Source organism: Phyllostomus hastatus, unplaced genomic scaffold, assembly GCF_019186645.2.
Source record: "Phyllostomus hastatus isolate PE091 unplaced genomic scaffold, TTU_PhHast_1.1 phas_contig_40, whole genome shotgun sequence".
In the NCBI taxonomy this organism is placed as follows: domain Eukaryota; kingdom Metazoa; phylum Chordata; class Mammalia; order Chiroptera; family Phyllostomidae; genus Phyllostomus; species Phyllostomus hastatus.
In genome coordinates this window covers 22217071-22240593 of record NW_025333872.1, presented here as the reverse complement: position 1 = coordinate 22240593, position 23523 = coordinate 22217071, and the positions used below count along the sequence as shown (strand labels likewise).

Sequence of the window (23523 nt, the reverse complement as noted above, 5' to 3'; positions counted from 1 at the left end):
GATACACAGATATCTCTGATACAGTATAGATATTTACTCTAATAGAAATCTGATCAATATACAGAGGCAATGTAGAAAAATAGAAAAGGAAAGCACCTGGTCTGCCCAGAGCAGTAATGGAGTTTGTAGATAGATATCCTAGAAATAATCAAGTTTCAACCAGGGAAATAATATGTAGACTGTCATTCAAGGCAGATGAAACAACATACACACAGAGTCTTAGGTAATGGAAAGGCTAAGGAGAGGGCGAGTGGCGGCAAATATAATTTATTATTGTGGAGACATGGAATTTGATGTGAATGGAGCAGGAGGCACACTTGAGGTTGGGAAAGTGAAAAAGAGTCTGAGAATAATGGATCCTGTATGAAATATAAAATAGTATAGATTTATATGCTGGTGCCTGGAGGTGCCATTTAAATTTTAACAAGGAGTGATATTATGTAGTTTTCACTTTAATAGTGGCCAAAGTACAGAATTAGAGGGCTTTAGACTACAGGTCAAGAATTGGTGAAGTTAGGTAATAGGAATATTTAAATAAAAAACAACATTGTGGTGATAACAGTGAGAAGATGACTGTGAATGCTATTAAACTTGTGAATAATTATAGGTAAAAAAAGAAAGAAAAATTTAGAATTTGAATTTGAATGACCAGGTTAGCTTATACAGGTAGGAAATTTGTGCTGTCAAATTAAGATGTGGATCACAAGATTATTTACAGGGAAAGATGGCAGGTTCACTTCTGCATTTGAGTTACTTTTGGGCAGGGGTAATTTTCAAATATTTAACTGGCTTGCCATCACCACTAACCCTTCAGTCCATTTAATCTATACATTCCTGCTGTGTGACATTCCTATCAATGGGACATTGTGATTAGAGTAAGTCCTCTGAAATATGAGCCTAGAGCTACAAGAGATCCTGACCGTATGGCTGTGAGAGTGTTTACAGCAAGTGATAGTAGAAGCCACAATGTTTGATTGAGTGGATTTTGTAGAGAGAGCTAAATATTGGGGATGAGCAGTCAAGGAATAGGTTTAAGGATTCCCCACAAAACTGGTTAAGAAGTAGAAAGACTGGAGGTAGAACAAGGGAAAAAATGCTATCACAAAACTGAAAATGGAGAAAGTTACCAAAAGGTGCAAGCGTTCAAAGCCAAAGCTACAAAAGGTCAACCAGCAATGTCGGGAGACCAGTAAGAACAGAAAACAAATATTGTAATATTTTGAGTAAGAATAAATGGAGCAACAGAGTGATTTTAGGTTATTACCAGAAGTCTGTTAAAAATGGAACAAGGACAAACAGAAAATACATACATACATACATAAATAAATAAATAAATAAATAAATAAATAAATAAATGAAAGATGTTGCCATCTTGTGGAGGACAGACTCCCAAAGGAGAGTTGCAGAGACATATAATACTAATTGACTATAGTCTAAACACTTTTTCTCCCCAAACTTCTTTGAAAGGAGTGGCATTTGCTAAGAGATTATCTCATTAAAAACTTAATATTTGTCGTGTGTGAATGAGTGAAGTTATCTTGAAATTAAAAGGACAACCAATTAAGCAGTTTTCCCCTCCTTGTTAAATATGCTGCATTTAAAGATTTTATATCAATCCCTCATTGATTCCTTATTCTTTCATTATACTGTTTTTGTTCTCAGTTTTATGTGTGTGTACAATTGTGTATATATGACGTGTACTTACATGACTATACACTAAATGGTTGATACAAGCAAACTGTAACATATCCATATGATAACACTAAAGAGAAAACATATAATAAATCAGAGAGAAAAAGGAAAAACAACTTTGTGAACTCATTGCTGTACAATGCAGCCCCCCTGAATATCGAAATACCATGCAGGCTCTAACTATCTAATTATTGTGTTCTGATTAAGAGCTGCTGTTTAAGCACAGTGGGTTGTCAGTGCTCAGAAAATTAAAAACAACAGGTTTTCAGTATAAAACACTAAGGAAGAGAGCTATAGCTGATTTCTTGAGCCAATAAATGTTAAGGCATAATTATTCTCTTGACTCTAAGTTTCCAATAATGTCTTTCTGTACTGGCCAGAGCCCCTTCACATGATGACTCTCTAATCCAATGTGTATGTGCTGAGAGGTTGTTTAATGTTTCCTTTAACAAAAACACACAGAGCTCAGTATGTGAGGAGAGAAGGAAACAGTTAGAGACTTCCAGCTTTGTGCCTGAATTGTGGAAAACTCCACATCCACTGATGACTGTATGATAACTTCCAGGGTCCGAGAGTAAATGCCCTTTCTCTGGTGGCTGGTAAGAAAACACTTTCCTTGCTAGTATTTTAATTGCTTACACTTTTCAGTGCATAGACTCCTGCTGTTAATTCCAAATTGCTTAAGGGCACCAAATCTTAATTCCTAATAAACACAGACCAAGTTATAATGGTAATAACTATTCTCTTTGCTTTATAAAAGAAAGCGTTGATAAATACTTTCTTTTATAAAAGAAATAACTGTGCACATAAATATTATTAATCCGTTACTGGAATTTTTTCTTTCTACAGAAGTTGATAACATAAAACGTGTTCTAGAAAGATGCTATTTTTTATCACATTCAAGTCAATCATGAATATTAAAAGCAGAATATACTATGTCATCTATTCTATACAGGACTGGAATTTTTCAAGAATCAGGGATTGACTTAGTCCATTTGGGCTGCTGTAACAAAAATACATAGACTTGATACCTTAAACAGCAAATACTTATTTTTTCAGAGTTAGGGGGGTTAGGAGTCCAAGATTAAGGTGCTGGTACACTAGAGCCTGCTGAGGGCCCCTTTCCTGGTTCATAGACAGCTATTTCTGGGTACTCACATTAGCAGAAGGGTCAAGAAAGTTCTCTATGGTATCTTTTGTAAGGACATTGTTCCATTCATTAGGGCTCTCCCTTCATGACCTAATCTCCTTCCAAAGGCCCTACCTTCTAATACCAGCACTTTGGGGCTTAGGATTTCAAAACATAGATATTAGGGTGACATATATATTCAGACCATAATGTGATAGCTATCTAGATGTTTGATGGCAGAGAAAATGAAATAAGAATGGAAAAATTTTCATGATAAATGTATATAATTGACAAACCTTTAATATTTGACAGTAAAATAGGCAAGGAGTAGGAGCACAACAGAGAAAATATCATAGAAGGCAGAAGAGCATGTTTCAAGAAAGAGGAGCTGTTCAACCTTGTTAAAGTCAGATCTAGTAAGAATAAGGTCTGAAAAGGATCCACTAATTCTGACATGAAAATCACTGATAAATTTTCCAACAAAAAGACCACTTATATTCACGCTTATGATGGTGAGTGAAGAGATACTATCAGCATTCTGTTAACCAATGTTTTCTCTTGGCAAAAGGGGCAGAATCTAATGGGACATTTGCTTCCTATTATAACAGTGATGAAAATTCCAACTGCAGGATGACAGTGTACTTTTTGTAAAGTTTATTGAAAACCCATTTATAGTTTATTGAAAACCCATTTATAGTATCACCCATTTATAGTTGAAGGTGTGCGTATGCTAAACTACAAAATTTTCCTGTTTAGGGATGGGGAAGTACAGTAGTAAATTTTTTATACTTGAAAACGAGGAGACATGTACTAGAATATTCATAACAAAAGCATTTATAACATGAAAAGTAAAAAACAGATTGAGCATAGGCCTATGAACCAAAGGTTTGCTGATTTGATTCCTAGTCAGGGCACATGCCTGGTTCCAGGTCCCCAGTAGGGGGTTCATGAAAAGCAACCACACATTAATGTTTCTCTCCTTCTCTTTCTCCTTCCCTTCTCTATAAAAATGAGTAAAATGTTTTTTAAGTAAAAAACAACATAAATATATATTAAAAGTAGTATATGTATCTGTATACTACAAATATATATGGTGGTGAATATCAATGAACCTCAGGTATTACAATTTAGAATTAACTTGGGTTTATGGTATAAGGATCCAGTTTTATTTGTTTGCCTGTGGCTATCCAGTTTTCCAGTGTCATTTGTTGAAGATAGTGTTCTCTCTTTATTGGGTACCCTGTTGAAGACCAGTTGACTGTTCATTCATGGATTTATTTCTGGGCTCTCTATTCAGTTCCATTGGTCTACATATCTCTTTATGTATGTGTCATACTGTTTTGAATACTGTAAGTTTGAAATGTTATTTGAAATCAGAAAGTGTGATGCCTGTAGCTTTGGCCTTTCTCAAAATTGACTTGATTATTCATAGTCTTTTTTGGTTCCATATGAATTTTAGAATTGTTTACTCCATTTCTAAAATGGGTGCCATTGGGATTTTGATAGGGATTACATTGAATCCATGGATAGTTTTTGGTAATATGGATATTTTAATGGTATAAACTTCCAATCCATAAACACAAATGCCTTTTTATTTTTTGTGTCTTAATTAGTTTCCTTCATCAATGTTTATAGTTTTCTAATTTCTTTTTTTATATAGTCTGTGGTCTGTGTATAGAAAAATAACTGATTATTATGTTGATTTTTGTATCATGCAAGTTTAGAATTAGTTCTATATGTTTTTTTAATCTTTATGGGGATTTTAATATATATAAGATCATATTGTCTGGAAACATGAACAATTTTACTTCTTTTCTTATTTGGATGTCTTTTTTTTTTCTTAACTAATTGCTCTAGTTAAAACTTCTATTAGTATGATAAATGGATGTGGCAAGAGTGGGCATCCTTGTTTATTTCTGATCTTAGAGGAAAAGTTTAATGTTTTTTATTGTAGAGTATGGTATTAGCTGGGAGCTCATCAAATATGGCCTTCTTATGTTGAAATAAGTTCCTAATTCACTGAGTGTCTTTATCATGAAAAAGCATTGAATTTTGACTTTTTTCTGCATATTGAGATCATATGATTTTTATGGTTTATTCTGTTAATATGGTGTCTCAGAATTGATTTTCATATGTTGAACCATTCTTACAATGTAGTGATAAATCCAATTTGTTCAAAGTATATGAGCCTTTTAATGTACTTTGAATTTGGTTTGCTAGTATTTTGTTGAGGATTTTTATATCTATATTTATCAGCAATATTATACCGTAGTTTCTTTTTTGTGGTGGCTTTGTCTGGGTTTCATATCGGGGTAGGGCTGGCTTTATAATCTATGTTTAGACATGCCCCCTCCTCTTCAGTTTTTCAGAAGAGTTTAAGAAGAATTGATGTTTATTATTCTTTAAGTGTTTGATATAATTTACCAATGAAAACATCTGGTCCTGAGCTTTTGGGGAGAGGGGAAGGTTTTTTATTGCTAATTCAATCTTCTTACTAGCTGCAGGCCTATTCAGACTTTTTACTTCTTCATGGTAAGTTATGTATTTATAGAAATTCATTCATTTCTTCTAGGTTATCCATTTTGTTTGCATATATTTATTAATAATGTTCTCTTATGATCATTTTTATTTCTATAACATTTGTAATATTTCTTTTATTTCCAGTTTTATTTATATGAGTCCTCTCTTTTTTTCATTTATCTAAGGTTTTGCCAATTTCTCCTAAAAAAAACAACTCTTAGTTTTGTTGTTTATTTCATATTGTTTTACTATTTCACCTTTGGTTTATATGTTAATTACTATTTATTTCCATTCTTCTGCTACTATTAGTCATAGTTTCTTTTTATTTTTCTAGTTCTTTCAAATATAGTGTTAGGTTGTTTACTTAGTTCTCTTCTTTTTTAAAGGTCTTTATCCCTATTACTACTGCCTTTGCTGTGCCCCATAAGAGAATGATAACTATAATGTAATGCTCTCTGCCCTAATCCTGGTATTAAAAAAGTTACAGTTAATAAATATTCCTACATGGAGAAAAAAATATTTTATACACATATATATGCTCTTTCAAGAAACAACTTGGATTGGTGGGAAAAATACCAGATTTGAAACGAGAATGCTTGATTTCTAATCATATCGCTACCAAAAAATAATGTTTAACATTGTTGGCCATTACTTGAAATCTCTGTTCCTCAAACTTCTCTTCTATAAATGATATTGTTATATTACATATTTTAAAAAATCTATTCCAATTCAAAAATTCTGTGGTTCTATGCTATTTCTGTGTGTGTAGGTAGGAAGGTAGATAGATAAGTAGGCAGGCAGACAGATATAGATATATAATATTTAATATAATATATAACACCAAATTATATATAATTTTTTCAGCATGAATTACACAGATTTTTTAATATTAAGATACTACCTGCCCTGGATAGGTAGCTCAGTTGGCTAGAGTATTATCCCAATACACCAATGTTGCAGGTTTGATCATTAGTCAGGTCACATACAAGAAAGAACTAATGCATGCATAAATAAGTGAAAGAACAAATAAATGTTTCTCTCTCACCCCCTATCTCTCTCCCTCTTCCTCCCTCCCTCCCTCTCTCCTTCCCTTTCTCTCCCCCTATCTGTTTTCCTCTCCCTTGCTAAGTCAATAAATAAATACTTTTTTAAATATACTATCTCAGTTATAAACTCTATTATCTAATGTTTACCTAGAATCACCTAACTTTTATATAATATCCCTAAAGAGACTTCTTGAGAGACTCCCATCTGGTATTCCTTCTTTTCCTGCCTAAATTTCCATTTATTTGTAAAAGGTCTCAAAGAATTTTTATTTCAAAATGAACAAACTAATCAACAAAACTACACAATAACACATTCATGCCCATAGCTTAAACTATGAAAAAATTCAAATGAAAATTGAGACAAATTAATTATTCAATTTTTTTTCTACGTTAATTGGTTTAATAGAATCAAAGTGTTCCAATATTTCTTCAGAGTGGTTAAGGGACAGTGGATAAAGTAAAGCAAGAAGTAATGTAGTTAATATTAGTAAGGGAATTCTAATAATACAGATCATAGCTTTAAATCCTATTTAATTTTGCAGCATAATCTATGTAAGTCAACACTAAGTAGAATGAAATCAATTTCTGGTTTAAGTGCTTTGGAGATACTAATTTGGGAGATAATATTCTATTGAAATTTAAGAATTTAAGGCTAATTTAGCCACAGCCTAAAGAGCAGAGCCCTCAGGTGAATGATCTCACATGTGAAGCCATAATATAAAATTTAAGGATGCTGAGACTTGAGAAACTAAGTGAAGCATGAATTCTGAGAATTTGCAACATAATCCATAAAGATGAAAATAAAGTACTTTATAATTTCTGTTGTAAAATGTTACATAATCCAAAGTTATTAAAACTGCCTTTATCAGTAACTACACTGGTTCCTTCAAAGACAAAATGTGATCAGTGTCTATTTACTCACATTGTAAAACAAAACCAGTTTGGGTAATTGCGAACCAACCTTCTTAGGGCTAAGACTTTGTCAACTCAGTGTTTTTACATGTATAATTTTCTCCATGACATAAGATAATAATATCTTAAGGACTCAGTGACATCACTACAAACATTAATTCAAAAGAGGCAGGAGAGCTCCAAAATTAAAAATCGGACCTCTGGAGTTAGAACGAATCCAAGCTTCCTTAATCCATAGCCATGGGCCTTAGGCAAGCTACATACACTTTTGTTTCCTCCCTTCTTTCATCTGCAAAATGGGACTGCCACTATTTTGGGGTGGTAATAAGCAAGGCTGAGATACTGTAAAGTGTGTATTTAATAAATATTATTTTTTTTTCTTTTTAAAAGATTTCATTTATTTATTTTTAGAGAGAGGGGAAGGGAAAGAGAAAGACAAGGAGAGAAATATCAATGTGTGGTTGCCTCTCAAACCTCTACTAGGGACCTGGCCTGCAACCCAGGCATGTGCCCTGAATGGGAATCGAACCTCTGACCCTTTGGTTCACAGCCCATGCTCAGTCCACTGAACTATACCATCCAGGACTAATAATTATTATTCTTTACTACTATTTTATTTTGAGTTTCTTTCCTACATTAAAATTTACCTCTACCTTATGCTAAATAAACATAATTTTTTTCAAAGTTATTTCTAGCCCTGTGTATTCCACACTGGAAATAAAAGCTTTGAAATTGATTATGATATACAAATGGATGCTCATGCTATGAAAATTTGATCTCAGTTTACATGCTAAGTAATTTCTGAAATACTCAGTATAAACATAATTACCATTTTGTTTTCCTAAAGTGTTCTCTATATGTGTTATTTTGCATCACTTACTTATAAAAAGTGAATTAATGAATATGTAGTTTCCTGGCGCTTAAAGCAATGTAACTTGTCTACCTTTCTAGAATAAGAAAGCAGAATTTTTCTGCATTTTCATGAAATCTTGTTCTCACCTTAATGCTTATCTGTTGACTGTCCCTCAGGCCTAGATCCCTTATCCATTAGTTTTCTCCACTGATGTGAGGAATCTCATCATCCACACACTGAAAGGGGCATTCATCTATTCATTTATTCAGCAAGTAAGCAAGCATTCTGGAGCACGTATTGCTTTTTCTTTTCCCCCTAGGAACTGCTCTAAGTTGATTACAAATATTAGCTCATTTAATCATTATAACATTTAATCCTATGGATAGACACTGATCCATTTTTTACAGCTAAGGAAGTTGAAGCAGGGTGAGATTCAGCAACTTGCTCAAGGTCACACAACTAGTGAGTGGGAGGATCAGTGTCTAAACACAGGCAGCACATCTACAGGACAACTGTATTGTATGATCTCAATCACCGTGGTTGGGGAATGCAAAGGAGAAACCTGGCCTGACATTTCAAGTATGTGTGGAAATAAGGTCATTTAGGAGAATTCTCCCCCCACACACACACACACAAAATCTATACAAAATATCCTTCTTTATGAAGGATAGTAGTTATCCTTCACAATGGTAGTTAAGAGTCACTGAGCACTTTGTCTTTGCACACTGCCATCATGAGTCCCTTTTACTTGCTCTCTCATTTCATACTGTTAGCAGCTCTTTGAAGTAGGTAATATTACCATCTCCATTTCACAGATGAAGGAATTGAGGCACACAGAGATTCAATGTCTTGATTTTGGTTGCACAGCCATTTCGAAGTAAGGGCCTAATTTAACCACCAGGCTTTTACAGTGTATGTTACGTTGCTTCACTGCAAATAACATCAGACACCTGTTATGAGTCCACATTATTCTTGGTTTGATTTAATGGCTAACTTGTACTACAATGCTTGTTTCTAACAAAATTCAAACTCCTAAAATACTAAGGAGTTTTTAGTAAAAACTCCTGAAATAATGTTCCTTTAGATTCCACTATCTTATGGAGTCTCCCTTTAAGTTAATTTATATTCTGAAAGTCATATCAATTCATCAGTATATTTTTAAATAAGATAATAGCAAATATAAAGCAAATTCATCTTTTTATAAAAAATTATGTTTATCTCTTTATCTATCTATCAATCTATCTATCTACCCATCTATTCATCCATTCATCTGGATAGTACCGACTGTGTGGCAGGAGGGGTTCTGCACTGGGGATTTACTGTTGAGCAATCAAATAAAACTCCATCTTGATAAATCTTATACACTAGTGAAAATATTCACAAAACCTGTCTCTACCTTTCTGAGGTCAGTGTTTCAATGGCAACAAAGAATGAATCCCTCCTTTGGGATAAGGCTATGTGGTTTATTACTAAATAAACATAGAAAGGAACCATTCAAAAAAAAATAAGTGATTATGTACCTACTGATTAAATACTCATCTCTAAAAACAAACTGTTTCTTAATGATTTTTTTAAAAAAACTTGTGAGAATGTGGAGAAAAGGAAACCCTTGTGCACTGTTTGTGGGAATGGACATTGGTACAGCCATTATTGAAAAGAGTAAGGAACATCTCAAAAATTTAAAATGTGACTGCCTTATGACCCAGCAATTCCACTTCTTGGTATATATTTTTAAAAAAACAAAACACTAATTAGAAAGAATATATGCACCCCTATATTCATTTTAGCATTATTTATGATAGCTAAGGTATGGAAGCAACCCAAGTTCTCATCAATAGACAAGTGAATAAAAAAACTGTAGTACACATATACAATGGAATATTACTCAGCCATATAAAGAATGAAATCTTAGTATTTGTGACAGCATGGATGCATCTAGAGGGTATTATACTCAATGAAATAGTCAGTCAGAGAAAGACAAATACCATATGATTTTACTTCTGTGTAATCTAAAGAACAATATGAAAAAAATCAGAATCAGATTCACAGACACAAACAACAAACTAATGGTTGTCAGAGGGTAGTGGAGGTTATAGGAATGGCTGGAAAAATTGAAGGGATGAAGAAGTACAAATTAGTAGTTAAAAAATAGTCACGGAATGTAAAGTACAGCATAGGGGACATAGTCAATAATATTGTAATAACTATGTATGGTGCCAGGCGGGTACTGGAAAATATTGGGGGGAACACTTTATGAGGTATATGATTGTCTAACCACCTGAAACTGTACACCTGAAACTATATATAAAATAATATTGAATGTAAACTATAATTGAAAACAAACTTACTGATCAACTAATGTGAAAAGTTTGAAATACAGAGTTAAACATATTTTCACAGACTATATTGTTTTGTTTCTTTCTCTGAAAAACTACTCAGTCTTTATTATGCTAATGTTAATTTTCATCTCTAAGAAGGATACATCATGTAGCATTTCTGAAAATTGTTCACCATACCTTGTATTTTTAGTAATGTCAGTTAGTAGCACCATCGAGTAATAGTAGTATTGTGGAAATACCAAATTTTAAACTAGATTTTAAACTAAATTTAAAATCTTCATTAGCTCATCCCATGTGAAATATGCCAAATCCATGTGTGTATATGAGCAGTGAACCTGTCCTTATTATCCCTGACAGAGGGCATTTATTCATCAGTCAATCATTTCTAGAACACACATTAGGCATAGAACTCTGTGCTAGAGACTAGGCAAATGGAATATTGAAACACGGTCTTTGCCATGAATAATCCCATTAGCAGAAACCATACACAGCCTACAAAAAAACAAAACAAACAAAAGCCCTCTCAGTGTTAAGATTCACTGGCATCAGCTAAGAATCTCTGTGATGAACATCATCAATGCAGAGTTGCTTGATCCGTATGAAATAATCACATTCAGGCTATATCTAGAAAATCACCAAAGGAGTATTTCAGATAGTCTATGTATAAATTTTCCACAGCCTCATTAAAGAAATGAAAAGAAATGAAAAGCCCTGGCTGGCGTAGCTCAGTGGATTGAGCTCGGGCTGCAAACCAAAATGTCGCAGGTTCAATTCCCAGTCAGGGTACATGCCTGGGTTGCAGGCCGTGACCCCCAGCAACTGCACATTGATGTTTCTCTCTCTCTTTCTATCTCCCTACCTTCCCTCTCTAAAAATAAATAAATAAAATCTTAAAAAAAAAGAAATGAAAAGAAACAAACAAGATTAATTCTAATAGCCTATTTTATTTAACTCCGTATGTTCAAAATATTGTCATTTCTACATGTAATTCTCATGAAAACATTGATAGGACACATTATATGATTTTACTTCATAAGAAGTCATTGAAATCTACTGTTTCTTGTACTTATAGTTCATCTCAATTTGGGTTAGCCACATTTCATTTGTTCAGTAGCCTGTGGTGAGTAGCCACATGTTGGATACAGTGGCTCTACAATAAAACTGTTTGGCATTATGATAAGATACTTTACATTGAACTTATCTGGGCTTTGGATATGGTGTCATTGGTTATTCGTTATCTAGCAAAAGTTTATTGTGCTTTCACTGTTATAAAATGATATGCAAACATTGAGAATACACACATAGATTGCCAAAAGACATATGAAAAGATGCTCAATGTCACTAATCATCAGAGAATACAACAGTGAGTACAAAAGGCCCTACTCTTTTGGAGTTTAGACAACCAAGGGAGAGAGATAGTTTTAATAAGCTATTCCAAGAGCAGTGTGTACTGGGGATTTAGTGATACAAAGTGGAGGGGCCTGTAACCCAGCTGGGTCATAGCAAGTGAATTGAGTCTGAAAAGTAGCAGTGACAGCCTAGAAAGGAGAGAACAGAGGAGAGCATGCTGACAGGACAACCAGTGTGCTTAAAGAGAGACAAGGTAAAAGAATCAGAGTGTGAGCAAGAAAGCATTAGCGATGCCATTGTTCCCAAAGCACACAGTGGGTTAAGCACTGGGGGATGAATGACGAGGATGGAACAGGCTGCCACAGCTAGATCTTGGAAAGCCTTGGATGTCATTTTAAGCAGCTGGAATTTATCCAGTAGGTTTTGACTTTAAATTTTAAATAAATTACCTTAACAGCTATATGAGAGTGTTTTGGGGAAAAGAGCAGAGGATAAGAGATTATGTACAAGAAGGCAGAACAGTTTAGGGAAGAGAAAATAAGAAGCTCAATATTTCAGGGAAATGAGAATTAGAGAGGAGGAAACAGATTCTATAAATATTTGGGTTAAAATCAGTAAGACAAATCAATTGGATTTAAGTTGAAGTACTGGGTGGAGTCAAGGACAACAGCCAGGTTTCTTGGCTGATGAGGTAGCTGAGAAAACCAACCTGAAGTAGAAAATATTGACAGGGAAGCAAGTTGATGGGGAAAGATGATAAATTCATTTTTGTCCCTTTGAGTCTGAAGTGCCTCTGGGAGTATTAGATTGAGATTTCCACGAGCCAGTGGGTGAAGCTCAAAGGTGAGATCTGACTGGTTTCGTGCTGTAGTTGAAACAATGAGAGGGAATATGATTACCAGGGGAGAGCATAGAATTATAAAAACCACCTTTCCGAAAACAAAACAGCTCCTTCCCCTACATGTCCTTCCAGAAATCATTAGCATTCTCAGTTAGTACATCTCTGCAGGGCTGTCAGAGGACTGCTTCTAAAATATCATATCACTGACTTGTTTGAAATTCTTCAGCCTCCTTTTTCTGTGGTTTGCAAACACTAACTTTATCCCCAGACCTTCATTGTCCCAGGTTTCATAGTCAAGCACAGGGTTGTAGGTACAATTAGTTGCCTCCCGACCCCTTTTGCCCTGTGCCTTGATATGTGTCCCTGTGTCTGTCTGGAAGACCACCTTTTGCCATCTGTACCCAGGAAGTTCTTACTGTCCTGTCTGATTCCTCATGGCAGCTTTCCCTGACAGAGAAGTGTTAGTTATCTTCCTTTTAATAGGATTCCATAGCAACTAGTATGTATGTCTATTCTGGCAATTCTCATCTTATTTTTAATGCAGTCAGCACTTTGTCTTCTGTCTTCTTCCACTTCAGTGCATACTTTATGAGATGATGGACTTTTCTTCTTTTGCTTTTTTAATCTTCGCTGCTTATAATCGGCTCTACAGGGACTCACACATATATTGAATAAAAAATATTGAATTTAATTTTATTTTTGAATTGTATTAATTTCAAGAGAATAGAATTAAATTTGCATGAAGCTCACTGGTAAACATGAAGGAAAATATAGTTTCTGAAAATACAGCTTTATGTTGAAAATGCTTTGGTTATTTCTGATATTTGAGATTATTATATTATGGAGTATTCTATAAAAACTATTATATTTTGGAATTTTATACACATCTTTCAAATATATATGTCTACCCACATCCTTACCACCAGGAAATATATTACAAAGAAAGCAAATCTAGTTTAGGGTAATTTTTTTCAAACATATATTGTCTAAGAAACATTAAAAAAATGGTGTCTCAGTCTTTTAGCTGGGTGAAATCTTATACTGTCTTCAGGCCCCTTAACTCATATTTTGAATGAAAGGTTAATTTGAACGCTAATGTATTCCATTCTGAGAGTGACAGCAAGCAGTCTGCAGTACAGTCAAGTGACAGCAACTTCTTCGAAGCAAGAGACATGACAAATGAGGCTGTTTGTGAAAGTCACCGTGCCTGCCACATTCTTATACTTAATTATGAAATCTTTCTAAATAACCACAGGAACTTACTCATTTCTTTAATAAACAATATTAACTGTGTCCCATGTACTGAATAACAAAATATATTTTGTGTTTTAATAAGAAGGTCTGAAGTGTTAAGCAGTCAACTTTTAAGTGCGGATTTCTAGATTAAGATATTTAATTTATCTTTTGCTTCATAATAAATCATTCCAAAAAATCCTTATTGCTTAAGCAACAGATGTTACTTATTTGCTCTCAGTTCTATAATAGCGGTAAGGACTCAGTGAGGAGAGATTATTTTTGCTCCACTTGGAACTTTCTGGGCTGATATGTCCAAATGATTTCTTCATTCATGTGTCTTCAGTCTTATGGAAGATGATTGGAAAAGCAGAACATTGCCTGGGTCTCTATCTTTCTTCCCCTTTCCTTCTCCCTACCCCTCCCCAACAAACACATTACCTCTCCAGAAGGCTAGCTGGGGCTTTTTTCACATAAAACGTGCCCATCTCCAGTTACTAAAGCTTCTTATGTGGTGGTTGGCTTTCCCCAAAGCACAAAAACAGGAGCTTCCAGGCCTTCTTAATTTCTGGGCTCCTAAAATGCTACTTCTGTGTCTTTTACATTGTTACAACTGGATCAGCCCATATTAAAGGCAAGAAGAAACAGACTCCACTTTTCTGTGGGGAAATGGCAAATTTATACTGAAAAAGAGAAGGTAAGAAGATAGAGATAAGATTGTAACCATAGGAATCTACTACAAATACTTAAACATATCAACCGAATACTTCTAAGTATAGATTAAAATAAATTCATGCCCATATACACATCATACTCTTTATACTAATGTTTCAAAATACATTGCAGGCAATATAGTTCTCTGGACTCTGTTTGGTAAGTAACTCTGCAGATTATATGCTAATTGCTCCATTGTTTGTGTGTCACACACCAAGCACAGGATGCCAGAAATTGCAGGTTGTGTCTCTCCTGTGAGTGCTCATAGGCTGCTCTCATATATTATCTGATCCCCCTCAGTGTGGCCTGACCTGTCTGAGCCCAATGGTGCAGCAACACAGCACCCACCGTGAGGTGTTGTAATTATACTTCTCTATGCTGCCTGAAGGCCTTCTTTCTTCTCTGTTGTCACTACTGCAAACTCCAGAGAGCTGTGTTCCCACATATTAGTGTTTCTAATTATTTTTGTAGCCTAACACAGAGCCTGCCTCCTTTTGCTCTTTTTATTTTTTTTCCACACCCCTGTTTTTTCTCCCATTTTCTTGCCACTAGCTCCTTATTCTTTCATCTTTGCTGGTGTTCCTCAGGTAAGTATAGCTATTGCCAATGGAAAATCATCTTTTTCTTCTGTGTCTTTACTTTTTGGTTTTTGTTTGTTTGTTTGTTTGTTGTTTGCTTTGTTTTCATTGCTTGACTGTTTGATTGCTTCCTGACTTCACCATAATGTTTACTTTTATTCAATTTCTTCTAAATGACTGACTTTAAGTCTGAACACTTAAATAAATTGAATGATACTTAAACAGTAAAATTAACAAAAACTTATGAGGACAATAAAAAATACCATTTAAAAATAGTTATTTGTATTAATTATCCAGTTTTTAAAATGAAAAACTATACTTTTCTTAATATAAATTCTAAGAGCCACTTAATTTGGATTAATTGGATTGATTTTTCTAACAATCAGATACACTTTGAAGGTTAAAAAAACTTTAAAGCCTGTTACTTTACTGAGAATAGATTCATTTGCCATTAGTATGGAAGAGAATAGGAAATAAATGAGGCTTTTACTTGTTTAGAGCACCATATATATATCTTCTTGTGATTGATCAAGAATCCTTTTGGTAAAACTGATCTTACATTTATTTTTACTTTCCAAGTATTCTGTATTTATAGTGTTCTTAAGAGTTTATGTAATTAGAAACTCATACAAAGTTGTACTTGAAAGTCAGGTTATAAATCATGTTAAATCTGCCATTTTCTCTGTGAGGAAATGGGGTACTGACTGAAACCATTTCTGATGGCTACTAAAGACAGCCAAGAACATAACTGAAATCACCTGTGACCAAGAAACCTCGTCTTCTTGGTTTTTACGGTGGATTCCTGACTGATTTGCCCAGTTCCTAGATCTTTGTTGGGAAGACATGAATAATCTAACCAGTAAAGAGACAGGAAAAAGCCTGACAGCTAAATTATGTGGGCGAGAAGGAAAAAGGCGTCTTAACCGTGAAAGCAAGGAGTCTGGATTTGTAAAGAAAAAAGAAAAGGGGTGTATGTTGTGAGTCAGAAAAATTAGGAGAGAGGTTGGGGTTAAAAGTGATGGATGAGCTTTTGGGATTAATAATGTGGGATTTATGGGGAAGGAAGGATGTCTAATATACTTTTTAGAAAATCTCATTGCATAATTATCCTTATTCTGCCTTGGTTTGCAAATTTTCAGTAAAGACATACCATACTTTTTAATGTTATTGTGAAGTTACTCGCATTTCTGTTGGATGTGTAGCCATGATAAAATGAAATGTAAGAAATAAGAAGGGATGCTTAAATTTGAGTTATACTTAACCCAAGACATCTTCCATAAACTGTGCTGTTATCCCTACTCATTGCTTAGTAGAGCAATGATGATTTTGGTAGTTTATCTAATAAAATAACAGCCAGGTTGTATGGAACACATTCTCTGAGCCAGACAGTCTGTTAACCACTTTATACAACGGAAAACAGTTAATTTACTCATCACAACAACCCTAGGAGGTAAGAACTGTTATCATCTCCATATGAAAACAGCGAAACTAAAGTTAGAATGTTAAACAAATTGTCCTGAGTCACAGTTAACAGGTTCTCTACAGGGTAAAAAACGTCATCAAGATATAAAAACATTCACTAGTGAAGGGACCACCTTTAAATTCTTCCCACTCAAGCAGCTCTCTCAGCTTAACATCAATGTGTGGTTAAAGCTGTCACATCAACACCAAAGGAAAAGTCCACTCTGCCATTGATCCAATGGTAAAACACAAAGAAAATGTAATGGGATTGTTTAATGAAGGAAAAATAATACACATCTTGCAAAAGATGGGAGATTTTTCTGTATTGATTAAACTGACATTGAAAACAACTTAATTACATTCAGAATCACAGGTAAATAAAAATGTGGCTGAGTTAGTTAAAAATTGAAGAGAAAAATATCTGGAAGATTTGTTACAGGTTAGGTTCTTTAAAAGAGAATGATTTTAATTTTGACAGATTATGATGCATGTGATTATATGATGATTATGGTTTTCTCTTAGAAACCAGATGAAATAATAAAAGTTAGTTTCACAATGGTAACCATATTTATGACAATACTATTAAAGTAAAAAGGAAAGTAAAAGGTGTTATTTCATGTTACTATATGTATTTTTAAGGAGGATTATGCCATTCTACTCTTCCCTCTCTAGAAAAAGAGAAAAGTTAAAAGCAATCAATTTCTAACCTAGTTCCTGATGCAGACTCTGGCCAGCAGTGTCTGAGGCATTGTGGATGAGACGAAACAAATTCACATGGACTACCGAGTCCTGTGGAGAAAAAGGAATGGCGTGGCCACTCTCTCAAGGGGAGAGCGCCTCGACCCTTGCCTTGACATGCTTTTATTGGCTTTCTAATAGCATACATCAAAGAAGGTTCTCATTCATTATGCTCAGGTTTGCTTTAGGTAATTACTTTTTACAGATAGTAAATGAAAGGATGTTAGTGATTACTTTCTACAGATTAACAAGGAAAAAATGTTGCAAATGCAAGGGAATGATGAAAGTAATGGGTCTGGTTACTCTTCAATCCTTGGGAGAATTAGCACAGACTTCAGGAAGTTACTTTAAAGATACGCAGCGAGCATTTGCTGCTTCAACTCAGGGTAAGGGAGTTTTAGCAAGAGCAACCTTCAAAGCAGCTTTGGTATAATGTGGGCCTGTTTTCCCATGGGAAAGCCGATTCATGGGTTTGGCTTCCTATGTGCCAACACATGTCTGTCAGCTTTCCAATAGGGCTGAGCTACATTTTCCATCCCATGCAGATAGGTTCCCTGTAAGTTTCTTCTAATAATTAAAGCCTAATCATTATATTTTTCTATAATTTTTAAATGTAAAATAATAAAAATCGTGAATTTAATTTATATTTCATTTTATATTTTAGAATGATATTGCAAGTAAATAGTTTTTCATATATATTATAAAATTTTGATCCAATTTATAAATAAATTGCTTTTAAGCAGTCTTACCAGAATACCAGTATCTCCTATGAATAATTAGCAACCTCTACTTCTCAGAGTAGTCTTCAACATCAATAGGAAAAATTACTTTGGCTCTGTTTCTTCTGTCACTTAAATAACTGTTATGATTATAGAAAACATACTTTTGTGTCTTAAATATTACTTAAAGAATTTGTACTAAAATTAATTTGGGATTTGATCTAGTACTGTTTCTATATTCACATTTAGTGCTTTTCAGTATAGACCTTATTGTTAATGCAAATTGCTTTTCTACATGTCATTTATACTTATTGTCTGAAGTTCAGCAGTTGATGTTGAAGTTGTTGAGTTTGAAACTTTCATATAAAATTACAAGGTGATGAAAGGCAGCATGCAAATTATGGAAGGCTTCTTCTATGCAACTTGGTATAATCACTCTAAGTTGAATGTTCAAATAAAAATCAAGTGGAGGTGATAAAAAATTATCCTGGAAAAACTCTAGTAAATAACATAAAATTACCAATATAAAAGTCAACATATTCCAAGTCCAAGGAAACAAAGAAGTTTCTGAGAAAACACTTAGAGATATGTAATGTGAAATCATTGGCTACTTTTAAATGCCATTTCAATGCATGAGTTTATCTTATGTTTAAAATTATAGATGCCATTGAATTAAGGGAGGGATAAAAAACCATGGCACTCAAAACAATGAGCAGTCCATTAAACGAGTGTGTGTCCTGCATTATATATGCATCTGTGAAGAAAAAGAAAAAATGCAATTGCTGAAGCATTACCTTTCCAGTTCCATTTTCCTCAAACTCAAAAGCAGTTTTGTTAGATTTGTGAGAATTTATGTTTTGAGAGGCTGTTGCTTTTATTATCTACACAATATCTACAAAATTTAATTGAAATTATAAAAAATGAGTTTGACTATAGATTAAAAATTAATACTTTATTGTGATATGTATATAATGTGGATTACATTATATATAATTTCTTTAAATGAGTTATTTTGTAAGTGCTTCCTTGGACTCAAGGAGAATTCATCACTCCTTTGTGTTCCTACAGCGCTGCTTGCACATTCTCTTCAGGAGTCTGTTCTCCTTTCCCTGGATGTTAAGGTCTTTGAGAACACCCATTGCATTGTATTTGCATTTCCATCCCTAGAGTCTCGGGCAGGGGCTGGCACTTCATAAGTACAGAGGACATATTTTCTGGATAAATCAAAAAATGTATTTCTTAAAATATTTTAGTGTTCCTAATGCAAATAATATGATAGTAAAAATATATTGTTGTTCCATATTTTTGGAACTACATTTTCCAGAAAAAAAGGTCACTTTTTGGATGTATTGTTGTGTCTGGAAAGTTATGTTGTTTGTTTTTGTCTGAGGTTGATTTTCCATTTCTGAGTTACTCCTAGGTTTTCAAGATAAAACACTTCTGAGTCCCTTTGCTGCAAAGGGCTAGATCCACTAAGTCTTCTTTCCTTCTGTTGTACATCTGAGAGCCCACAGGCAAAAGAGCAGGATATAATATGCATTGAATATGGAGTCCCTTAAAACCTGCCCTTCTCTAAGAAATAGTTACTTTCTTTGCAATTCACTAAACTAGCTAGTATATTTCTTACAGTAATAGGAATATTGAGTTTCTGTTTGACATTCTATAGGCCTGTTACATGTAGAAATAGAGAAGTGCAATTATGATGCTGCAGTTTGTATTTGTAGTAAAACAATGAAAAAGAAAAGAGAAATCAATATCCATCCAAAGTTTCATATTTAACTGCATGAAAACTGGAAGTACTATTTCACAGTTAAATTTCCAAAAATTCTAACCTGACAAAAAATATATTCACAGCTAAAGAAAATAAGAAATTATACCAGTACCTCTCATATATTGCTACCAGGTCAGGAATTGCTCCAGCTTATGGAATGCAGCAAGACAATCTGTCCCAAGTCCTGGCTCATGTGGCTCAGTAGATTGAGTGCTGGCCTGCGAACGAAAGGGTTGATGGTTCTATTCCCCATCAGGGCACATTCCTGGGTTTCAGGCCAGGTCCCCAGCAGGGGGCACATGAGAGGCAACCACACATTGATATTTCTCTCCCTCTCTAAAGAAGAAAAAAAGAAAAAGAAAATCTGTCCCAAGATGTTAGCCAAGACCATGACACTACACGGGAAAAATTCCTAGCTAACTTTTCAACTAGTATAGAGTATCTACAGTAATGGCTCATGTTCCCACCTTCAATTTAGGGGTGTAGTTTGCACTTTCTAACACCCCAAAATGAAGTCTGCATAGGTAAAAAGATTATTATTGTTAGTTTCATCATTATTGTTGTCATCATTATCATCAATGCAATACCCTAAAATTGAGTCAAAGAAAGTAATACAATAATGAAATTATAGGAGAACATATTTAGAAAGTTTAAATATATATTTATATATATAATTTTATATGTATTTATGAGATCTGTCAGGAAGGTATCCAGCCATTTAATGAGAAAAACAAACATTTATTGAAGAAGATACAAAATACAAGAAACATTGTATATAGGACAATGATGTCTCAGTCCCCTTCAAAGTAATCATCTTGGGACCTCACACATTTCTCCCAACTGCCATCAGATGCCCTGTCATATTTTCCTGCATCTCATTGATTATCTGAAATCTCTTTCCTTTCAAAAGTGATTTTAGTTTTGGGAAAAGCCAGAAGTTGCAGAGCACCAAATCTGGATTGTAAGGGGGCTGAGTCACCTGGGTGATTTGATGTTCTACCAAAAACTCTGCATGAGACAGGATGCATGAGCAGGCTTATGGTTGTGATGAAGCTGCCAATCACTAGCTGCCCATAGCTGAGGCCTTCTGAATCATCCAAATAGTTTCTGCAGAAGAATGTTCAAGCTTAACACAAAATTTGATGCAGATTCATTGCTCTACTTGTTCAGTCATTTTGAATGTGACATCCACACAGTACACCTGCTCACTCCACAGCATCTACCATCCATACTGACTAGTACAGTGAAGTCATCATTGTTCATGCATGTGCATTCCAGTCCACTGTCCTTGGCTGCCAGATTACATTGATGTCATGCAAATTGTTCTCATTACATTAACAGTGACTGGACCTTTTCCAGACAGGACTTGTGTGTGTGTGCGTGTGAGAGAGAGAGAGAGAGAGAGAATTTTATATATATGAACTTAATATATATGAAGTTTATGTATGTATATATATATAAACTTTCATTATACTTGAAAACACAATAATGTTGTCATGTAGCTGTGTTGTAGCTGTAAAAAATCTAATCACATTAGATTTTAAGTGGTATATAAGTAGAAATTAGAACTATATAAGTAAAAATTCTTGCTGAGACTAAGTATATGTGCTCACATTATTTATGGTCTTGTTACCCTTTTTAATAGTGATAAAGCTCTTTCAGCTTATATTCAGAGAATGATCTGAATTATTGATGAGACTTGAAATCATTTAGAAAGGTTAATGTAGCTAAAGAAAGTTACAAAAAAATTTTCTAATATTAGTAGAGTTAGTATGTGGAAAATATATGAGACTTGTTTTACATAGTAATATGAAACAGAATAAGATGGCTCTAGACTGAATATACCCCCCCTCCAACATGTATATGTTGAAGCTCTAAACCTCAACTGAACTTAGACATAGGGTTTATGAGGAGGTAAAAAAGATTAAACATAAAGATGGAACCCTAATTCAGTAGGATTGGTGCCCTTATAAGAAGATCTCAGAGTGCTCGCTCTCTCTCTCAATCTCTCTCTCTCTCTCTCTCTCTCTCTCCTCTCCCTCTGCCATGTGTAAACACAGCAATAAGGTGACCCTCTGCAATCCAGAAATAGATTTCTCATGAGGAACTGAATTGACTAGCACTTTGACCTTGGATTTCCTAGCTTCTAGAGCTGTGCAAAAATAAATTTCCATTCTTCAAGCCACCCAGTCTGTGCTATTATGTTATGAATAGCCTCACAGACTAAGATGAGGACTAGTGCTGTGGCTATTAGAGGACAGATTTCTGTGTAAAGTAGAAATGCTTTTTAGAATCTGAGAATAAATGAGATACTTCAAGCTCTACAAATTTTTCCATAACTGAAGAAATTCAAGCAATGTCAGCAAATAATTTTGTAGGGGTTTGCCAAAGAGATGAAAATATCATAAGATTATTCAGATTAGGTTAATGGTTTTCAAGCATTGGTTAATAGACAAATGCTAGTTTTTGTCATTCCTGGGTAAAATAAAATTTTCCTTTAATTTTTATAAATCTATAAAACTTTTTAAAGATTTAAAAATAAAAATACTTTCTTACTCTTGTATTTACTATTTGTTGACAGTAGAATACCCCTCTATTTGAAATTATAATATAAGTATATGGTAGTTGTTAATGCTCTTAGAAAAATAACACATTAACAGCCCAACCTTAGCCGTCTTAGTGTTTTTTAGACATTTGAATTATCTGTGATATCTGGAAGTCCAGGAAGAACAAGACTAGAAGTTATTTTATCTTAAAACTCTCAAATTTTATGATTCTTCATCTTTGTGACCATTAGTATAGATTGACAGGATATTATATAAAATGGAAAAATCATACATAATTTAAGATTTTATTTATTTTTCAGATAGATGGGGAGGGAAGAAGAGGGAGAGACACATCGATGCACAAGAGAAACATTGGACACTTGCCTCTCGAACACCCCCATCAGGGTACCTACCCTGCATCCCAAGCACATGCCCTGACCGGGAATCGAATTTGTTTTGCAAGATGACCCCCAACCCACTGAGCCACACCAGTCAGAGCTATGAATTCCTTTTTGATGGAAAAATCATGGATGCCCCTCATCCTGAAAGGCACTAGACTCACTTGGCCATTGATTTCAGTAACCATCCAGTCAGGATTTGATTCCTCTCCTGATGTGACATGTGCTGTCTGCTGTCTCTATTACCACTTTACCTGCTCTCAACTATAAATTTTTTGTTTCTACTTCCCAGCATCAAATTCTTAGCATACTTGGGATTGTATCTGAATTTAATATGACTCCAGATTACTCCTGTCTACATGAATGTATACCATAGGCCCAATACCATGTCAGTGGTTTTTGAAACATGTAGCCCCTAGAAAGTGAGGCAGCCAAGTGCCAGTATTCCACTAGGGCACTGCAGTCAACATGCATGGCTGACACAGAAATAACGGGAAAGCACTTTACCCTGAGATCTGACAGGAGGCAGTGTGGGAGTGGAGACTGAATCATTCTGGACTAGAAAACCCTACCTGCAAACCTTATTCCTTGGGAAGGAAGTGCATGCCTAGTTTTTGTTTGTTTGTTTTTTAAATCTTTACCCAAGCATATCTTTATTCATTTGGGGAGAGAGAGAGAGACAG

At 34.5% G+C, this 23523-nt stretch overlaps 1 protein-coding gene across 1 annotated transcript in view; it reads left to right on the top strand.

Moving 5' to 3' along the window:
* EYS (eyes shut homolog) overlaps window positions 1-23523 on the top strand; it is a 1607944-nt gene that overhangs the window by 1079668 nt on the left and 504753 nt on the right. The window lies entirely within an intron of this gene.